The 20,960-nt window shown below is 36.0% G+C and overlaps 1 pseudogene; it reads left to right on the forward strand.

The window, feature by feature from the left end:
- Positions 1 to 5,258: 5,258 nt before the first annotated feature.
- On the forward strand, positions 5,259 to 19,611 carry LOC138732441 (zinc finger protein 654-like; annotated as a pseudogene).
- The last annotated feature ends 1,349 nt before the right edge of the window (positions 19,612 to 20,960 follow it).

The raw sequence follows: 20,960 nt of genomic DNA on the forward strand, positions 1-20,960 counted from the left end.
GAGATGCAATATACTTTATTTTCTCTCAGCCTATGGGGATGAACATCTAAAAGATAGCTTTATAGTATGGTTTGAGTAAACTGGATTCATTTGTCCAGCTGGTTAAATGGCTTTCTTGTTGAACAGTGCTTTTGAATGCAGTTTGGTATCTCAGTTCAGAATTTTACGTGTAAGCGTCTTATTCCTGCTTCATGTAGTCATCAGAAGTGAATGCTCTCCTAGTCATCCTCTTTTAGTTTACCCGGTCAGGACAACTGGGTTGCTTATCCTTTCCATCATTGTTGAGCTGTTGGTACTAATTACATAGGAGTCAAGGCTTTATTCTGTACTCTGATAGAATATAGGCTGTCTTTAAGTGTTGGAGAAACTTCACCAAAGAGATTTATTCTTGTGTGTGTGACATGGGACTACTTGTGGAATCATAAGACCAAGGTTTTTAAAACTGGAATCCTTAGATATCAAAGAATGACCAGCAATTGCGTCAAACCATGGTTACCCTGGGTTGTTTTTTCACTAATTTTTAGGAAAATCATGATGTTTGTATACTTGTATATGTCAAAGCGTGGGAGGAGAAAAGGTAGAAATGCAGGTATTTATTGTATGTAAGGTGGTCCCTTCTTGATAATCTAGAATTGGTCGCTGAGTTCCTGTCTGCTCTAGTTTTGCATGGGATACCATAAAGTGATCCTGAGACTTGGTAGTTACAGTTACCTGGGAAACCTTGCATGAGTCTCTCTTGAAAATTTGGTGTATATCAAGTCTTCAGTTCTTGGAGAGCAAAAATCTGCTTAACTATTTTCATATTCAAGTAAGATTTCCTTAGTAACCAGACGATAAACTATTAACAGTAATGACTGTTGCATTTCTTATACTTATTAGCCTTGCTATTCATCACAAGTGAACCAGTATTACCATTAATATCAGGATTTTAATAATGTTGCCAGCATACTAGTGTTGTTAGGCAATCTTCTGATGTCTGTAATATCAAAGTAGTGATATGATAAATTCAGAAACACCATCATTATAAGTGGATGGGTTTAAATAGGGATGTGCAGTGCTGCAAATTGGTTTAAGATAACAGGGCCAAGCTGGAATTGACTATAGTAATTTTAACTGAATGGAGACTGGTGATGAGGAAATATAAAGTAATCTATCAAGATATAAATATTAGTCTGATAAGCTTGGAGCAGATGTGGTGATAGGGAAGAAAACTGTAGTGTACACTTGTTCACTGTTAACCAAAAAAAGAATCTGGAAATTAAGATCCTATTTTCTTTAAAACAGTCAAAGCAAATAAAAATCAACGCATGCGTCATTTGCTATAACTAGTTGATGCCTTAAATAAGTTCCAACTTGACTGCCTTTTAGACCATGACATGACTCATGTCTGACCTTTCCTGAGAGTCAAGAATGCTCCAAAATTTTGTTTATCAACATGAAATGAAATAATGTTTTCCAGAACAAAGTACTTACTTGGGTACTGGTTGTTTTTTTAATGCCGTATTTGAGTTGAGATTCAAGTACCTAACATGGAGAAAAATTTTGTCATTGAACATAATGGATGTGTATCTTAAATTTTTTAGGTCTGTTTTTGGCATAGCTTATGGCTGGTTAGGAAAAAAATTACTGCAGCATAATCTGAAGGAAATCTAATTTTTTATTATTTTTGTTATTTCTGTACAAAGCTGCATTTTGCTTACATGAATGTTAAGATCTTTTAATGCACTGTATTTCTGAAAATGTTATATAGAGGAAAAAAAATGCCTTAAGTTCCCGTTTTACTATGCTTTTAATTAACTTTAATAAACATTTTTGTTAGGAATGCTTTGGGTGTTAACTTCAAATACATTTAAATGTAATTAGATTTAAATTTGTGGATGACTGCAGTGAATTGAGTTATTCTGCAAGGCGTTCCTTGTCCAGCTGTTCATGAAAATCTGCCTTTTGTTTTAAGAGCTGTTGCAACAAAAGACTAAATGCTGTAGTCAAAGGATTTGCTGTCAGCAAGATCTTCACTCAAAAACCTGTAGGTTGGAAGAGTGCTGGAACCTCTTTCAGGAATTATCTTCCACCTTCTCCCTCTCTGCCTCCTTATTGGCCCAGTTCATTTGGAAAATGTCTAGAATAGTCTTAAGGAAAATTATTCCTATTTTCTTCTGTTACAAGACCGAAGCCTCTTCAGTCATATTTCTAAAATTCCCTTGATACGCAGTTTATCTTTCAGTACTGTCTTTCCCTCTGAGAGTCATGTAGTTATTGCCTGCTGCTCATGACTTTCTCAAGCAGCAGCTGCAGATTACATTAGTTCAAGACTTGGTTTATTACCTTTTCCAAAGAGAAATTAAATTTCTCAGTCTTAAAGCAGAGCAGTAGCGGGGGCACTGGAGTTGCCTGCAGATCCAGGATATCCAACTGCCTAGTTTTTGAATGAATTGCCTGTATTCCAAGTATTATTCTGGAAGTATGCTTCTATAAGCAAAGACTTAAATTGACTTGAGCTCTGGAAATCTTCCTTTTAACAGCCTCTCCTATACTGTTATTGGGATTATTTGTCTCAGTCACTGTATTTAAAATTAAATAAATAAATAAATAAAACTATTGTAAGATGATGGAAAACACGGAGGCCACAGGTCAGTTTGAATCTAGGTTTTCATATAAAGACTTCAGGGGGTACTGTGGTGTGGCAGGCCTAAATGGAACAAAATGTTTTAAGTAGAAAGTGCTTATCATACGTGAAATCATGAATTGTTGGGAATCTGCATTGACATGAAGTTTCCATTCCTTGAATGTAACTTCTTCTACACTGTGCATGCTATAGTAACTTTACAGTTGTCCTCTTTCTTCCTGAAAATTGCTGTATAACTGACCAACATTTCTGCTTTTGGTGAAGGTTCAGTTCTGTAATGGTGAATGAGGAGACACAGTATTGAGGACATAGGAGTTCTTGAGGGAGATGATCAGGCAGGTTCTGTGATCTAAATGTCCTGAACTTATGAAAAGGGTGCAGCAGAAGGAGTTTTAAATCGTGCTTAAGTATAATCTGTTTGATTTGATCTCGTTAGCTTATCTATAGCTGTATTGTATTTGGGACTCGATGCCTTCTGAAAAATGCTTGCAGTGTGTGTGTAAGTAACTGATGAAATCCAAGACAAAACATCAGACCAATGTAAAGGTTTTGAAATATGAGTTATGTTTAGAGTGTGGGCATTAGCTGAACTTTTTAGATTGACTCTGGCATGAGCACTAGTCTAGAACTTATGAAAGTCCTAATTTCAATTTTTGTCCTGTGAAAACTAAGACTTGTGGTAGTTTCATTTTTTGAATGAATGTTTTTAGTTTGGTTGACTTGTCACCACTTCTGTTTTTTAGGAGTTTTTTTGAATTGCTGCTGTTCTTTGGAAAGGATGAGTTCTATGAAGATCCTTTGAAAGATATTTTAGGTTCAATCCAGGTAGTGTTGCCTACTTTATATAAACTTTTAGTATTATTTTAGTACATGTAAAGACAGGTTTTGTGGATATGTAAATATGTAACCTGGAGAAAACATGCCATTATAGTGAGAGGAGGTAGTTGCTTTACTTACATTTAAAACCAAAGGGTGTAGGGGGGAAGGGGATGGATATTTAAAGGAAAAGCCATTTATTCTAATGTTTATCGTTAGCATTGCTATTTGAATCTACTTGGAGTAAGCAAAATGCGCTCCTCTTTGTTATACCAGTATTGTTAAAGACTTACTTTATATGTAGCCTGTATAGTAGAGGGAAGCTTTGCTTCATTATAACGAATTAAAACTTAATGTCATCCAGTGTTGCATACCAGTTCACGACATGAAACCTTAAGGTTCCCGCTGTGGTTTTAAACAGTAAGATTGAAATTGAAGCTCTGTTTTAGTCAGCTCTTTGAGTCTGCATAAACTCTCATTGTTTGAGGCTGGTGTGCTTATGACACAGCACAAGGCACGAGCACAGTCAGTCATAACCTGACTGGGACAAGGTTTTGTCTGGCTATATAAAACTGCATAAGATAAATCATCCTGGATTAAAAAAAACCAAACTTGCCATTTTTGCCAGTTAGGTCTTTTTGATCTGAACTGATTTCAGAGTTGAATTCACTGCATGGGAACACAACCACTTGTGCCACCATAGAATGAAAACCAGGGTTGCTTCTTCTGTTAATACTGAGAACAGAATTGTAGTTTGAAAAATAGCTGTCTCTGTTATTTTTATGTTGAAACCTGTTTGTTACTGCTGCTACAAATTAATGTGTCAGCACTATTTACCTTAATCATCAAATCCAGCAGCACTTACATGCTTAATTAGAATTGGTGGAATAATGGGGTCAAGGAGTGGCTCAGGAATGGGTAGGGTCTCTTGCGTAAGAGTAATTGGAGATTTTTTGCAGTCCTGCAATGAGTGCTTTTTGAAAACAGTCTTATTAATTGCCGTGACTTTTAAACAATGAATACATTGAATATGCCTCTACATAATTTTCTAGAGAAATAATTTCTGAATCAGTTGTGTATTCAAAATGGTCGTGAAAACCATTGTGATGGTTACTTAATGATTTTTCACCATCACACATTTATCTGAATATAAAATAAAAATATTTAGTTGAAACTAAACGAATTCACAGTAAAGAAGCATAAGTGAAGAAGTTAATTGTATGTGCATAGAAGCCATTCTTCAGCTACAACTTTTTGTTTCAAAATTAGATACCCTTTTCTTGTGATGAAAATTCAAATGTTGATTAATGTTGACACTTTTACCAGCAAGTAACAAGGGAGAGTGTTGAACTTGGCATATGTGAAAATCATGGATGGCTAAAACATTCTGGATTATTTTAGGCAAGCAGAATTTGTTATGTAGAGATTTGGAGAAAAATTATTGCTTGAGGGCTGGTGACTCACATGGCTTAATTTGTTTTTTCCCTTGTAGAATCTGGACACTGTCACTGGATCACAAATCCAGCATCAGCGTGTCTAAATCTGTACATTGTTATGCAAATGACAAGCTCTTGCTGCATGCCTGTAGAAAACATGAGCATTCTGTCTTCCATAGTTCTGTATTATTGTTTTCAGAGAACATAAATTGTTGCTTTAGGGCTTTGTGTAGGCTCAAACAATAAATGACTTTGTAGTTTGAATTGTTGACTGAGGAAATATTTAAATATGCATAGTTTTTTCCTATCTCTTAACTTTTGAATTGTCTAACTTTAGATGATTTTTTTCTTTTTCTAATAGTTTTTCTTTTTACATGTAGGAATGTCAGAGCCTTCTAAGTAAATACAGAAATATGAACCTGGAACTAGTAACCCGTATCATCAGAGATGGTGGACCATGGGAGGATCCAGTATTACAAGCAATTCTTAAAGCAAAACCCGTATCACAGGAATTAGGTATATCATGTACCACGTTAATTTTTTAGAGTACTGAAAAATGTGTTAAGTAATGCTTTTTTTAATATTAGGGTCAGGTGTTGACAGCAAGTGTTGCACACAATTTAACTGTTTTTCTGTAGTAAAATGTGCTGATGCTCTTCTTTAATAAAACTAATTTTTTCTTGCTAGTGGTTTAAGTCTGCTTTTGTAGTGTAGAGATGAGATTATTCAGATAAGAGACTACTAAGCGGTTTACTTATAAAATGAATTTACTGAACTCAGGTGTTCAACTCCTGAAAGAGCATGGAGAGTGACTTGACTTCACTTAAGCTACTGAAGTAACATGATTAGGGAGGACCTGATCTGCATTTTTGTCTCATGGTGCTCTGACTTGTTTGATTTTCATTTCAAATTGTAAATACTCATGCTTGTGACTTTTCTTGGTTCTGTTTAGAACGAGGGCTGTGACTACACCTGATAGATGCTTTCTGTTTATGTGTATGTAATTCCTAGAGCTGGGAGTAGGAAAAAGATTTCTGTTCAGGTGCAAAGTAAACCTGCAATTTTGATGGCAAGTAGAAACAAACATTACCAGAATGTTAATGGAAGTTCGTATCCAGTCTACAGTAAAATCTTTACTAACAGCTTAGGCGATATATTTGCTGGTATCTCTTAAAAGTCTTTCTATTTGATAGTGGTCGAAAATACTAGTATTTCTCCAGTTACTATGGTGTAATGCACAATTCAAATTCATTACTGTGTTTATGATAATGTGTTGGTTCTTTAGCGAGAGGTAGAGGACTATAAAGTTTGAACAGCTCAGAGAGCTGCCCCCGTTGCCAGGGACAGTATTTGATAGAATAGTAACACAATTGATTAGGTAGTCTTTGTTGTTTTGTTTCTCTTGGAAAGCAGGCACTCAAGCAACATGGTTTACCCATGACTTTTATTCAATATCTGATAAACTTCTAGACAAAGACCTACAGAAACAAAATGAGAAGAAATAATCCTGTTGTTCTGTATCTTGTGACGAACTTGAGAAGTTTTGGTGGTTATGATCTGAAGTTAGGCTTCAGTCTTGATCTCTCTCAAAGAATTAGTTTAGTCCTTTCCCTTAGTTATTCCCTTGAACATCATAAAGTCTCTAAATGACAGGTAACAATTTGAGGATTTTTACTTAGTTTTAACCTGGCAGAGTAGAAATGAGTCTGCCTGTTGTCACTACGTGATCATTTTGCTTCCTTTTGTTGCAGGCCACTTCTCCTTCCCCTCTACTGAGGTATTCTTCCTCCTTTTATCTTTCCGTGTCCTGCACGCACATACCCTTGATGCATCTCATTTGTGGTGACCAATATTTTATTTTAGATAATATCTTCTGGAGCTTTTTCTTTCTTGCCTCACTTCCTCTAAAATCTGATGCTTGTGAAGTCTTACACAAAGCAAACTTTATGTGCTGCTTTATAGGCTGGCAGTGTTTGGTGTGTATCTTGAAATTTAGCCATATAGTTCCTCAGGGATCATAAATGAGGAAAACTGCCAATTTTTGCTGAGTCACCAACCATTACTTGCAAAAGTCAGTTTGATAAATATGCTCTGTGTGAACTACATAATCCTGTCTTGGATTCATTAATTACTTGGAGGAGCTTAGGCCAAGACAAACCAAGCTGGGTCTGTCTTTACGTGAGTTTAGTGTGCTCCAAGATGTTGCAGTCTGTTTTGAGAGGGCTGGAAAGGAAAGCAATCTTTGGATTTAAAGAAAAATAGTAGTATTGAAATATAGAAGCAATAAACTTTTAGTAGTTAGAAAGAATAAGACAGCATACTGTGAACATCTACAACAATATTGTAGACAGAGGTACACTGAGATGTAAGCAGTTAATTGGTGTCTAAGCTGATGGTTGGCATCTGTCACTAAAACAAAGCAGTGCGCATGCTGCCTGGACAAGAACAGATGTTGTGTTCTCCAAGCCATTTTTAATGTATTCCAGACTTGGCTAAATGCTTCTGTAGTTAGTTGTCTTGAAGCATTCTGCTACAGGGAGGGAGCACAATCCTGCCAGTGGTGTAGTTGGAACTCGCAGTCTATTTAAAAAAGTCTTGGAGGGTCTAGGAAACCTCTGTCCCTGGGCACTTGTGCTGTCAATGTTCAAGGGTGTAGGAGACCCTCTTCCCTGGGAACTTGTACTGTCAGAAGTGGGATTCTTATTTATGGAGCAGAGGGGCATACTGACCTAAGAGTTCACTACACAGAAAGTGGGAATGGTATAATAAGTTAACCTGTGTTGTGGAAGAGGAAATATGTAAGAGGACAATCAGGCCATATTGTCCAATGCATTACATAAACATTGGCACACCATTAGCACCTCACAGTGTGCATTTACTTAACAAGATGCAAACAATTCTCAAAATAAAAGCAGCAATACTGCATTTTGCATCCTTGTGTGATATGTTAACTTTTAAGAGAAGCTAGGATCTCTGATCTTTCATAAGAGACCTACTGTCTTTCATAACAGAGACATTACCTTTTTTGTAATTTCCTAATTACTTAAATGTTAAGTATTTTGAGTATCTCACTTGAAACCATTCTGTTCAAATGTTAGTTTTAATCTTAGCTTTTAGGTCTGAAAATTTCCAGAAATCGGGGCCTAGATTTTAAAGGTATTTCAGGATTTAGAATGGTGCATAGTAGCACTTTTAGATGAAGTGTATTTTCCATTTCTCCAAGCTAAGTTAAGGTGTTCAAAGCTACTTAAAGGAACAGTATGTGAATTGCATTAAACTTTTTCACCACTCTGACCTCTTTCATTTTAATGGGTGATGAGTATCCCAGTTGTTTAAATATTTATAATTATAGCGTTGGAAGTGATGTCGACTCTATATGTCCGACAATCACCTGGATTCCAAGTTCTAAGAAAGGAGGGAGCTTTCTTTCTTGAAAATGCTCATATCTGCTTTTGTATAGTGTGTATTTTACTAATCCTTTGCAACACCTTGTGTTGATTAGAAACAAACTGCTGAATTAGATTACTGTAAAGTAACAATTTGTTTCCAAGTAGAAAGACAGGTTCTTGATGGTATTTAATTTAATATGATAGCTTCTTTAGCAGACCCTTTTTTATAGCATTTGTTGACGTTGCACTATTAAAAACAACATTACATTTAAATATATTTGTTGTTTGGACTTCATATTCTAATTGCCTTTAAATCTTTCTTTTCTGTACAGTTAACAAATATTTAAGCTCTGAAAATCCACTGTTCTTTGAACTACGTGCCAGATACCTTATTGCCTGTGAACGCATCCCTGAGGCAATGGCTCTTATCAAATCTTGCATAAATCATCCAGATATCAGTAAAGATCTGTATTTCCATCAAGCTCTTTTCACCTGTCTTTATATGTCACCATTAGAAGATCAGCTATTCCAGGAGGTATTGTTTGTCAGTATACATTTTTTTTAATGAAGTGGTACATTATACTTACTGTGTACAAGTTGTCAAGAGGAACATATGGAACTCTGGTTTTGTAGAACCAAATGTCATAAAATCAGATGACTGCACCAGTGTTTAACTTAGTGCTGGCTTGCATTTTGAAAGGTTAAATGTTAAGCACCTACAAATCTTGTTGACCTAAATGGAATTTTTTGGTCAAGTTTACTTGTAGATATATTCCCCAAATAACTTGAGAAATTAATATTTTGTAATTTCAGTATGTTGGCTATTTTAGTATTCATTATTTTAGCAAAAGCACTTGAGCCTAATTGATGTCAGTCCAGTGTTTTGTATGTTATATGGTTTTGTTAGTGTTGAAGGTTTTTTTTTAATGATGCCTCAGTGTGTAAAATGACACTAGCTGTATGTGGCCTTACTTTTACCACTGATAGCACTTATTAGGTAACAATTGTTTTCTTAACCTTGTTTTAAGAACAAGCTGCCATTGTGCAAAAAAGTGGTTTTGTGTAATCTTAATTTCCAGACAATTATTGATTGTCATTACTCAGAAATATGGAAGAGCTCTAAATATCTCAAAAAATTCTATTCACAGACGTACACAAAAAGTGTTCCATAGTTGTCCTATGTTAATAGCAATCCCTGAAATTTTCAGTAGCTTCTTTAATATAGCAAGGTCTGATAGGTTTTTTTATTTCATGCTAGCAAATTTATCTAAATTGATTTTATTTTAATTGTATAGCACTTGTTGAGGACTGATTGCAAGAGTGGAATTGAGATCATCTGCAACACTGAAAAAGAAGGGAAGACTACCTTAGCCTTACAGCTATGTGAATCGTTCCTAGTCCCACAGCTTCAAAATGGGGACATGTATTGTATATGGTAAATACTTTATTTTTGGTGAAGCAGCTTAGCAGATAATAAATGCTTATTGCCAAAATGAAACACGCATAACTTTGAGATACAGCTGGAGTTTAAAATACCAGTCTAACATGATCTGTAAACATTCCTAGTTATATCTGTTCCGCCTGTTGCCTTTTTACACACCATCATGTTCAGTGGTAGGCTATATAGTACATAACACTTATTAACTGTTTCAAAGTATCAGAAAGGTGAGCCTTCGTAGTTGAGGCTCTAAATACCTAAAAATATGACATTTATTATTAGCAATGTGTAACAATATACAGTCTGACTCTCTGGCAATGCAGATATTTTGCTGTTATGCTCATTAAATGACACTGCTTTTAATAACAGAACTGTAGAATGTCACCCATGTGTCTTAAAAGAGAATGTGGTTCTGAAAATGTGCTATGAATTATGCAAACTTCTACTTCATAAACAGAGCCGTAACATAAATGATGGTCCTCTAGAAAACATTTGAGAGAGAATGTTACATGCACGCTGAATTGGCTTGATAGTTGGACACTTTTATGGCTAAGAAGCGTTTCTAAAGACCTATAGAAACAAATTCCATTATTCTGAGGAGTGAAAGATGACTAGGCAAGATAATGCTTTTATTTAGCCTGTATAAGTTTTGTACCTAAAGTAACATCTGCATTCCTTGATAAAGTATGCTTAATTTGTTTGATTATGAAGTTGAAGGAAAAAGGGTTAAAGATTTGATTTTTTTTTCGTGTCAATATAGATTACATTGCTAATCTGCATAACTAATTTTAATTGAATTTAGAATCTATATAGGATTTGCTTGTTCCCACGTTTCAGAGAATTGAAAAATGTCTCCTTTCTTTTTTCTTGAGGAAGTAGTGAAGGTCAGACATGAAAATACTTGGTTTATTAATAACATTTTTCCTTAATGATTGGATAAGTAAATTATTATGTTGAATAAAAACCTGTTGAATTATGACTGACATACATTTATGGTACAACATATTGGCAATACCTAGTGGCATTTTTCAGTCTGTTTAGAAGAAGATGGGCATGACTGTCCCCATAGGGCAGATAAAGAAGTTTAACCAAAAAAGGTACATAGTTTGTGTGAGCCCAGCGACCAACTTTGGAACGGAATCTAGCTTTGATTCCAAATGCTACATTTCCTGACTTATGCGTATCAGTTACATTGCTAGTGCTTTCTGGTTTGGGGCTTCAGTCTTTTTAAAAATATTAAATTAAATTTAATTTTTATACCTTTTGCTGTATTAACATATTAACCTTGCTCTTACCCAACTGATCATCAAATCTTGCATCTTCCATTTTGAACATTGCTGTTCAAAACAAGATGCCTATCCTTATATTCTGGCAAACTGGATGTCAAACATGAAATTCCAAAAGAGACTAATGTTTCATATCTGTTTAATAAAGAAACCGGTTTGACATCTTAGTATTTTAATCTTATGTTCAGAATATAAAACTTGTGGATCTTTGAAAGGATTTAGAGCAGTTATGTCTGTGCAGCTAGAATAGCTATTTTGGTTTTTTACAGAGTCTGAGCCTTAACAATTGTGTAACCAGCAAGAGAAATCTGTATAATGCTTAATAGATAATGTAAACTGGAACAAAGCTTGTGAGGGCATGACTATACTGTCATTCAGATTTTTGAAGTAGGAGCCCACATTGTGTTTTCTTACCTAGGGAAGATTTTAGTGACTTCAGCACAGCTTAAATCATCTTGCCTTGTCCAGAATTGAGGACCTTGCAGATCCTGCAAAGATCTACCATCCAACACGACTAGCAAAGATAAGATCAGAATAGATTAGAAAGGTGTAAATAGCAAGTAGTTGCTATTGCTTAATGTGAAGCAGCCTATATGAAATCTTCACACTGAAACCGTTAGCTCTCCTATTAAGTCTGAGGAAGATGGACTTCAGGCAGCTCTGTCACAAAGCTCTTGCTGTTCTCATTGCCAGTAAGAAGGAATTCTAGATTTAGATGATCTGCATTATTTTTCTTAAGTGAAAGCCCAGTTATTAAGCACAGAGCAAGCTGTGTGTGGTCTTACTAGAAATTTTTGTGTACAAGATACTGGTAAGGGATCAGTCCCTGATGATGTGATTAATGACTTTCTAATATCAAAAAAGAGATGTCTCTTTAGGAAGACAGGCAAATTTTGATGGAACAAGTATAGTAGAATGGCTTGCTTTCTCTGCCAGGAAATTTCTAAATGCTGTTTTGGCTGTTTTCAAATGGTTCCTGTGCAGTAAATTCAGTAAGTCAGGGATTTTTTTCCTGTATGTTCAGTCAGCCTTTGGCCATTTAGTAAATGTTTGGTGAAGCGTGCTCTCTGTACCCCAGGAAAGATAGCCTTTCTACTTGTCAATAGTAGCAAAGGGTTTAGACCTAGCTAAGGTAGGACACGCTTAACCATTCTCTTACGTTGCTGATGGAGGCACTCAGTGGTGTGGTTTTTTGTGGGGGGTTGACACGCTGGAATACCTGGTTGCCTCTGATAAAGAGGTACGGAGTTCTGTGATCCCACAGTAACAATTTAAATTTCCCCAACTTGTGTCCACAATAAACACAGACCTCAGTCTGGACTAAGTTCTACTAGCCAAGAAGTAAATGTCATTTAAGTACTATACTAGTATGCCATAATAACAGAGCAAATAGAAACTCCTCCTGCCTACATTATCTCAAGTTTATCATCTGTGTTGGGGTCAGTGACACAGAATCTTAAGTGCTGCTGATTTCAGTTGGTATCCAGAGCATTTAAGTGGCTGAAATGGAGTCAATCAGCTCTTCAAGAATGCTTTAATCCCTAATGATTATCAAAATCGGAAATGAGCTTGAGAAGCCTTCATCTACATGGAGGTGTAAGACTAAAATATTTCACATCAGAATCTAGTCAAATGGTAGTTAAACTGATTTAGTAGCTTGTTTTTTACCAACGGAGCTGCTTCTTCTTTTAGTTTTCTCCATTACTTTTTTGGCTCTTTTCTTGTGCCAGATGTCACACTTGTTTGAACACATGGCAAGCCACTTCAACCTCTAATCTCTCATAATAATATGAGTTTTCTCAAATTCAATGTGATTACTATTGAAATGGCTTGCTCTGAAGTAATGTGAGATGAAGTAGAAAATAAGTTGGTTTTTTTAACTGCTTAATATTTAACAGCAAAAATGTTCCTTCTTCTGTACTTCAGATTGAGACTTTTACTGAACTGTTATGAATGGTTTGGTGTGCAAAGACACTAGTTAGCATCAGGCATGTGCATGAAGTTTGCAAAGACTTTCAAGTATGCAGATTTCTAGCCTGGTGAAGGCAGAGGTGAACAGTTTGTATCTTTAGAAAACATGTCAAACTAATTTTTTTGTGGGCAGAGCTGCTTGTAGAACTCCTTTTTCACGCTTTCCTCTATGTAAGCTGGATGTTTCAACTTCAGTTTTCTTGGGCTCTTAACGAAAGAAAAAGTCAAGCTCGCTTGTCTAGCTCTTAACATGTCAAGCAGAATTGTAGAGTTGTCCTAAATTTAGAAGTGAAGTTGATGTTTTGTTATAGATAGTTCTGTCACTTCCCTTCATGCAGGCACTGACCTCACTAGACAAGCTTAATTTTGTCTGATATGTACCTGGCACATACTAGGGACTCTGGAAGATCAGCCAAATGTTATGTTAGTAACTGAGTTTGTGCTTTCTGAGGGAGGAGGCTAGTGGAATAAAAAGGTGCCTTCCTTCTGAAAATGGAAGCCGATTGGTCCCCTGTTTTCATTATAGTGTTATGGTAGGAATTCTACCTAGTCCTAGCTATATGTACTTCTCTGTAAAATCTTCATGCTGGCAAATCTTAAAACGAAAACTTGCTTTTCCAAGTCTCTGAGTTGAATTGCATAGAACTTATAGGTTAACTTCAATTAGCTATATTTTGTAGACTAAACTCGTCAATACCTGTGTAGGAGTTCTGTTAGCAGTCTGTTTTTCTGTTACCTGGTATCAGTCAGAAATGTTATTTGACTGAAGATCCTAGAGATATCTGAATAGCTTTAAAGCCTGATGCTTTAATGTAACCTCTATTGGCTAGAAAGACCAGTGATGACAGCAGTAAAAAAAGGAAATTCTATTACACACAGAACTGGAGAACATCAATATTTCCTATCAATCGATCATATAAGAAGCTAGCTTTCTACAACGCTCCCATTTTCCATATTCCAGGCACTTTCCTGAGGAATTCCTCATCCTTGCACTAGAAGTAATTTAATCTCAAGAGCACACAGAGCTTTCCGTTCAGTGTAACATTTATTGCCTGGGTAGGTGCTGTAGCATCAGATTTTATTATGCAGTTTTCTATACTAAGCTGAATACATTAATATCGACTATTTAATTGGCTCAGTGATAGGAGATACTCTGAATGCTTTAATGAAGTAATTGAGTTGCATTTTCTGTTATGCACATTGGGTACTATTGTGGTGTTACATATATTGGTATTATGCCTTCAAATGTTATTTTAGTTGCAGAATGTACAATGTTCTTAGTAATGCATCATGCTTAGTGATAGAGTTCTAAAACTCAGTCTAATCAAAATATTTTGTTCTGTACTTGTAGGGAGCTGATCTTCATTTGGAGTAAACTGCAGCTTAAATCTAACCCATCAAAGCAAGTATTTGTTGACCAATGCTACCAACTTTTAAGAATTGCTACAAATATCAGAGTAATTTTCCCATTCATGAAAGTCATTAAGGATGAAGTAAGTTTTGTTTGTTTTACCCCACCCCACCATTATTTTTATAAACAGTTAGAGAAGTGATGTTTTTATTGTGTAATGGACACTTTCGGCAAGAAGTGAAGAGGGGATAGGCAAAGACACCATATGAACTTAAAGGTTTTGTCAAGTTCCGGAATGTGCTTCAATATTCAAATTTTTTTTTTAATTAGTTAACTGAATTATCAGTTTTTGTTTGTCTGCAGCAGGTTTGAGCAATGCCATCCTCTATAAATAAATGGGGAAATTATTATAAATACGTGGAGTAAATGTGAAAAGAGCATAATTTACTTTTGTTTTAGCCTGGCTAACCCTTGTTAATTTCTGAATTCTTTCACTGGTTCTAAGCAAATCTGAAGTGCTTAGTGTAATGTAAAGTAAAAGCTAGACTAAGATAAGAGAAGATATAATTTTGCTTCAGAAAAGTGCGCTGTTTTGTGCTTCAGATGTTAGTCTTACACCATTCTCTACAAACATCTGCAAAAGAGTTGATGTGCAATGCTTCACACAGGAGTGCAAGTTGTTTCCAAAGAAATGGTGGGTTTTATCATTAACCTGGCTGACCAGAGCTCCTTCATATTCTATGCCCTAAATTAATTATAAATTACTGGTGCTGCTGTACAGTTCTAAATGCAATGATGTGCTGCTGTTCAAGATTTTTATCTCAGTATGTATTCTTAAGTACTTGTGGTGATGTGAATAACTTGTATTTGCATCTGAATGATCATATTTTTTTTATTAACCCACTACTTATGGAGCTTAGTATGTAACTTTTAATATCCATTTAAATATAGATAGGCATTACTGATTTCTAAACTCCCTGAAACTCTTCTCACTACATCAGCATGTTTCTGATATCCCTCCAAACTACATATTCAGGGCAGGGCAGGAATTCTTATTGGAAGGATAGTTTGTCAATTCTGAAAAGTCAAGTCGTTAAGAAAGCATCGCCATGAGTTGTTGTTTCACTAGTGGCCATTGTTTAAAATGGAAGGCAGTATTTTATAGCACGTATTTTAATGCAATGCAAATAAAATTAATTGGGATGAGGACAAAATATAGAGTAACTGTCCAATTATAATGCAAAACAGCCTAGGTAATGAAGGTGCAGATGGAAGATACTGCTAGGTCAGGTATGATTTGCAGCAGTCTTGTTTTATATGCCCAAATCATTACCTTTAACTATAGAACTGCACGTGGCAAAAATATCTGAAGCTTTGTTGATGGTAGCTGTATGGCTTATGGTGCAAACCAGATGTTATTTTTGAGCATATCTGTATTTTAGTTTTGTTTGAACATTGTTTTACAATGTACATACCTTTAAGTGAAGTTAACTAACAGGATGCTTTCTGAATTCATAACTGTTTAAGTAGCTGAATATAAATGGGATGTTGATGTTTGTGCATTGTTTATATTCTTTTCCTTGTAGGTCTGATATAAAAAAAATAAAATAATTACTTCCAGGCTCTAGAATTCTGTGAGCCCATAAGGAAAATACCATTATGCGTTATTTGTACTTATGTATATTGTAATTTCCTTTCTGTAGGTTGGTGAAGATGGTCTTCAGATATGTGTTGAGATATGTGGATGTGCCCTACAGTTGGATCTCCGTGAAGATCCCAACATGAAAAGTCTTATTTATAAAGCAATTGCACATTTTCTGCCAAATGACTTGGAGATCCTCAGAATTTGTGCTCTTTCAATCTTTTTTCTTGAGCGCACCTTGGAATCTTACTACACTGTTGAATATTTATATAAATGTGCTGATGAAGAATACAATGAATGCACTAGTTCTGTTCAAAACCGTGTACGTTTTGAATTGCTTCCAATTTTGAAAAAAGGTTTGTTTTTTGATCCTGAGTTTTGGAATTTCTTGATGATCAAGCAGAATTGTTTAGCATTATTGGGCGATAAAGCCTTCACTGGCTTAAGTGAAAGTGCACCGGAAAACTCTGCTGCAAATACAGAGAAGATAACAGAGTATAGGACTCTCAGTGAGGAACGTGTCTGCTTAACAGATGTAAGCAATGGGGAGCTTGACCCTGAAGATCACTCTGAAGCCCAGTCCAAAGGTAATGCCAAAAAGAACCATGAAGCTCTTGAGGCATCTAAAATGTTAGATCAAACTGAACCAATACACCGCTGTGTAATATGCAACAAAGAATTTCTTGGTGGTCACATTGTGAAACATGCACAAGCTCACCAGAAAAAGGGCAGTTTTTCCTGTGTACTGTGCACCAGAAAGTTCAGGCAAAAAGGACTTATGCTGAAGCACTTAAGGAATCATGTCAGGAAGATAGAAAGGCAACATCTTGCTGCAGTTCTTGAGTCTAGTCAGCAGGCTCCAGCTCCTAATGAACTAGAGTGTTCTGATATTTCTCTGTCTCTTGAAAATGGGAATTCTGATGGTTCCAAAGATAATGAACCAGAGACTGCAATAGCTCCAAGTGCTGACCTTGTGGTCCAGGTGGAGGAGGAGAATGTAGAACAGGTATTTGATGTGGTGGAAAACCGTCTAAGTGACCAGGATGATGATGCTACTGAGAATAGTAGTGACAGCTGTTTTAATAATGTTCCTGATACTCTAAGTACAGGAAGTTTGCCCGAAGATGATGAGAGCTCTAGTAAAGAATCGCCTATTCTGCACAAAGTGAATGGATCTTTTTGTCCTCAAAAAGACATTGACGCTATGGATGAAGAAGGAAGCTTTAAGTGCCCTGCTAGCGGTTGTGCTAGAGTGTTTAAAAAGATAAGATTTCTCAATAAACATGCAAGAAAAGCTCATCCGACTGACTTGAAGGTGCAGCAGCATATAATGAAATGGAATAAAGGAAAATGTCGGTTCTGCCAGAGAAAATTTGCTGATTCCCAACACTTTATAGACCACCTGAAGAGACATGTGTATCCAAATGTTTACTTTTGTTTACACTTTAATTGTAATCAGAGATTTAAGCTGTCAACTGAGCTTGCAGAACATACAAAAAGTCATAGTGTTTTTAAGGCTCAGTGCAATTTTGCAGAGTGCTGTGAGCTATTTGAGGAGCTCCCTTTGCTGTATGAACATGAGGCTCAGCATTATTTAAATAAAACATCAGAATGTTCAGAAGGTGCGAGTGAAAAAGATTCTTCAGATGATCCTTCAGAACTCTGTAGTTACCAAGATGATGAATCTATTAATGAAAAAGAAACCGTAGATTTACCAGTTGCAACATGGAAATCAAGAAAGGATTCTACAGAACCAAAGACATATATTCAAACTGGTGAGAAGAAACCAAATAATGGAATTCACAATGGAAATGAAAGTTCATCTGAGGGTAGTGCTACAGTTTTAAGTTTGATAGACCAAAAGACACCTGTGTTACAGCCAAATTCTGAAAACTCTAATGTTGTTAGTGACCAACTGGTCAATGGGCACAGTGACCTAGATAAGACGTCATCAAAGTCATCAGAAATACCTTTGGACAGAGTGGCAGATGAAACAAGGACAGAAAATGGGTCAGTGTTACCGGCTTTACAGAACTGCCATGACGTACCACAAAATAATACTGCTGCCTCACATTTACCTTCTAAACCAAATCAGACAACAGAGACTACTTCATATGGTGTCATCTTAACAAAACCGTATGTTAGACCATTGCCTCCAAGCTATCTTGATGAACGATACATTAGCATGCCAAAACGTAGAAAAATTTTGACTGATTAAGTAAATGCTGATTCTGAACAAGATAAACTTTGTAGCAAATCAACAGAAAGACTTAGATGTGGCAACTGCTTGACCATCTACTGTAATTCAGAAGCACTTGAGGCTCACCTTGCACAAAAGAAGTGTCAGACGCTCTTTGGATTCGATTCAGATGATGAAAGTAAGTTTTACAATCCTTTTGAGTTGATTTGTTTGGAGGTAAACACCAACTAGAAAATGATTTGTGAAAACGGGCCACCTAATGGAATAGATAAGACAGACACTACTTCTAAGCAACTGTCATGTGCCAGAATTTAGATAATTACAGTACAGTACTAAATTGGAAGTTCAAAGTGGATGTACTGTCTAGAATAAGAAAGAGATGGGGACAATTGGTAGGCAGCTCTAATGGAAAAGGCTTCTTATGGATCAGAAGAGGGAAACTTAATCTTTCCTTTAAAACTGAATGTGTTGAAAAACATAAGTGGTGTTCTAGATTAAATAGTGATTTTCATTGATTGGTCTTCATTTTGATCCCAATGCATTCTCTTTTACAGGTGCCTGATTCAATGTTGTGGGGAAAATGTATTGAATGAGGAGTGGTGTAAGAAAACACTACAAGAAGAAGCATCAGTTCGTTTCCCAGTTGGCCTTAATCATAAAGCAGTCTCAAATTACTAAAGAAAACCATGACCTTGATAAAGACAAAGCACATTTTCTAGACAAAACTCACAGAGGAATAAATAGGAGCTCTGCAGGTCTTGAGTCCAGAAAGGTTGCTACAAAATCCCCAAAGTACCAGTTATCCTAAAAGCCACGTTCATTCCAAACATGTGATAGAAGCTTAGCGGCACAGTCTTTCTAGCATGAAGGCTTGAAGAAAATAAGGCAGACGGTTGAGCAAGCAGAGAAGGCAAAGGTGTTAATTGCCTTATGGAAATTAAACCACCCAATTCTGAAACCTAGTTTAGATGGAAAATGTGGGGTTAAAGTATAGCTATCTACACAGCTGGGAAGGAATCATTCAAGAAGGTGTTATTATAATGTGGATAAAAAAATGTGTAGTGGAACCATGCATTCTTCTTTCAGAGTTTTAGTACGTGATTCCATTATCTGCTGAAAAAAACATAGAGCTCATTTAATAAACTTAGAATCCAAAAAGAGGAGTGTAGAAAGAAATCTTAAGATGGATGGAATGCTCAAATAGCCAAAACTTGAAGTATGGGGCATGCAAGGAAAAGTGAGTTGATGCAATATGAAGTGTGAAAGTTACATGCAATGGAAATCAAATGCATGCACATGAAGCCCTGTTCAAGGCTATAGTAAATGTGCGTGTTAAGTGTCCTGTAAAACATCGTTGTAGGTGCAGGAAGACTAACACAAGAAATACATGCATAATTGTGTGGCTGTTAGCAGAAGCAGACTGAAGCAAATACAGAATGTGAAGGGGGTTAAGCTTGCATTAACTGATTTCATGCAAGTAGAGGTCCTTCAGCTGTTGGCATGACTGAGAAGAACTTCAGATAGCTTCCCGTTTTAAAAAAAATAGTTTAGAAAAGGCAGACAAAAGCAGAGCACATGTCAAGTTGAAAAAAAAAAAGATCAGGAAGAGCATGTTTCACAGATGTGATATTGCTTAATGGTGGTAGGTCACAACTCAGTACTGTAACTACTTATTTGCTGTCTAGAGGAAGGGAGAAAACGCGTATTGGCTTGACCTTAAGACACATTACAACCTTATCTAGTAGTATCTCTTGAAAAGCTAGCCTTTCCCAGAAGTTAGTGAAGGAGTTAGACTTAAATGTTAAGCACTTTATCCAAAATTCACTGTTCATAGAAACAATTAGAATGTGGAAACAGGAAATTTGAGTCATTCAGCTCCTGCTAGGTGGGTGGACTAGATGACTGATAAAGGTCCCTTCCAACCCAAAGCATTCTATGATTCTGTATGCAACTTTGAAATACTGGACATTTAGAAACCAAAAAGATGCTGTTGTAGTTTTCAGTCTTCTCACCCCAACCAGAGGTGTGGTAGATCTGCACATTGTCTAATTACTCTGCTAACTTATCCTCTAATTTACCTTATACTGCCTTGCCACCAAAAAATGCTTTATTTGGGATCCAGTTCTGTGCGAGTAGCTGAAAATTTTAATGTTATTGTAGGCACACGAGATACAGTAATGAAAACTGATCTGTATAGATGGAGTCATCACAGAACTGTTGGACAGCAAAGACCAACTATTCCTGCCTAGCTAGTTTGCTTACTGAATATTTCATCACAATGTGTGTGTGGCATAATAAGATGACCATCTTGCTTAAATCAAAGGGTACGTAAAAACTAAGGAGTAAAATATCAAGAGGTGCATAAAAGATCTGTTTATTGTAGCAACGGCTCACACTTGCAATACTAAGGATTTTATTGTGAAGTAGGCTGTTGAGTAGTTCTGGAACCTCAACTTAATTATTCAGTAATGCCTCTGCTAATAATCCTCTGTGAAATTAAACAGATATTTGCATTAGTTTTGCTTCCTTTTCTCTTCCTGGAGGTAAAAAGAACTCAAATTCAAAATCCTACTCTTTTTGAATTCTAGAAAATTTATGCCTTAACTTTGAGTTAGATTAACTTAAAAGGTTATAAAATTATGATCACAGGTATGTGTGCATTACATTAATAATGATGACTGGCCCACTTTTAGAGATTTGTACGACACTTGAGGCACCAAAGAGTTTTTTTTGCAGTAGCAAAAAACTGATTTAAATGCATCGTTCATTATATATACATATATATATACACACACTATCTATTTA

Source organism: Phaenicophaeus curvirostris, chromosome 31 (genome assembly GCF_032191515.1).
Source record: "Phaenicophaeus curvirostris isolate KB17595 chromosome 31, BPBGC_Pcur_1.0, whole genome shotgun sequence".
Lineage (NCBI taxonomy): Eukaryota > Metazoa > Chordata > Aves > Cuculiformes > Cuculidae > Phaenicophaeus > Phaenicophaeus curvirostris.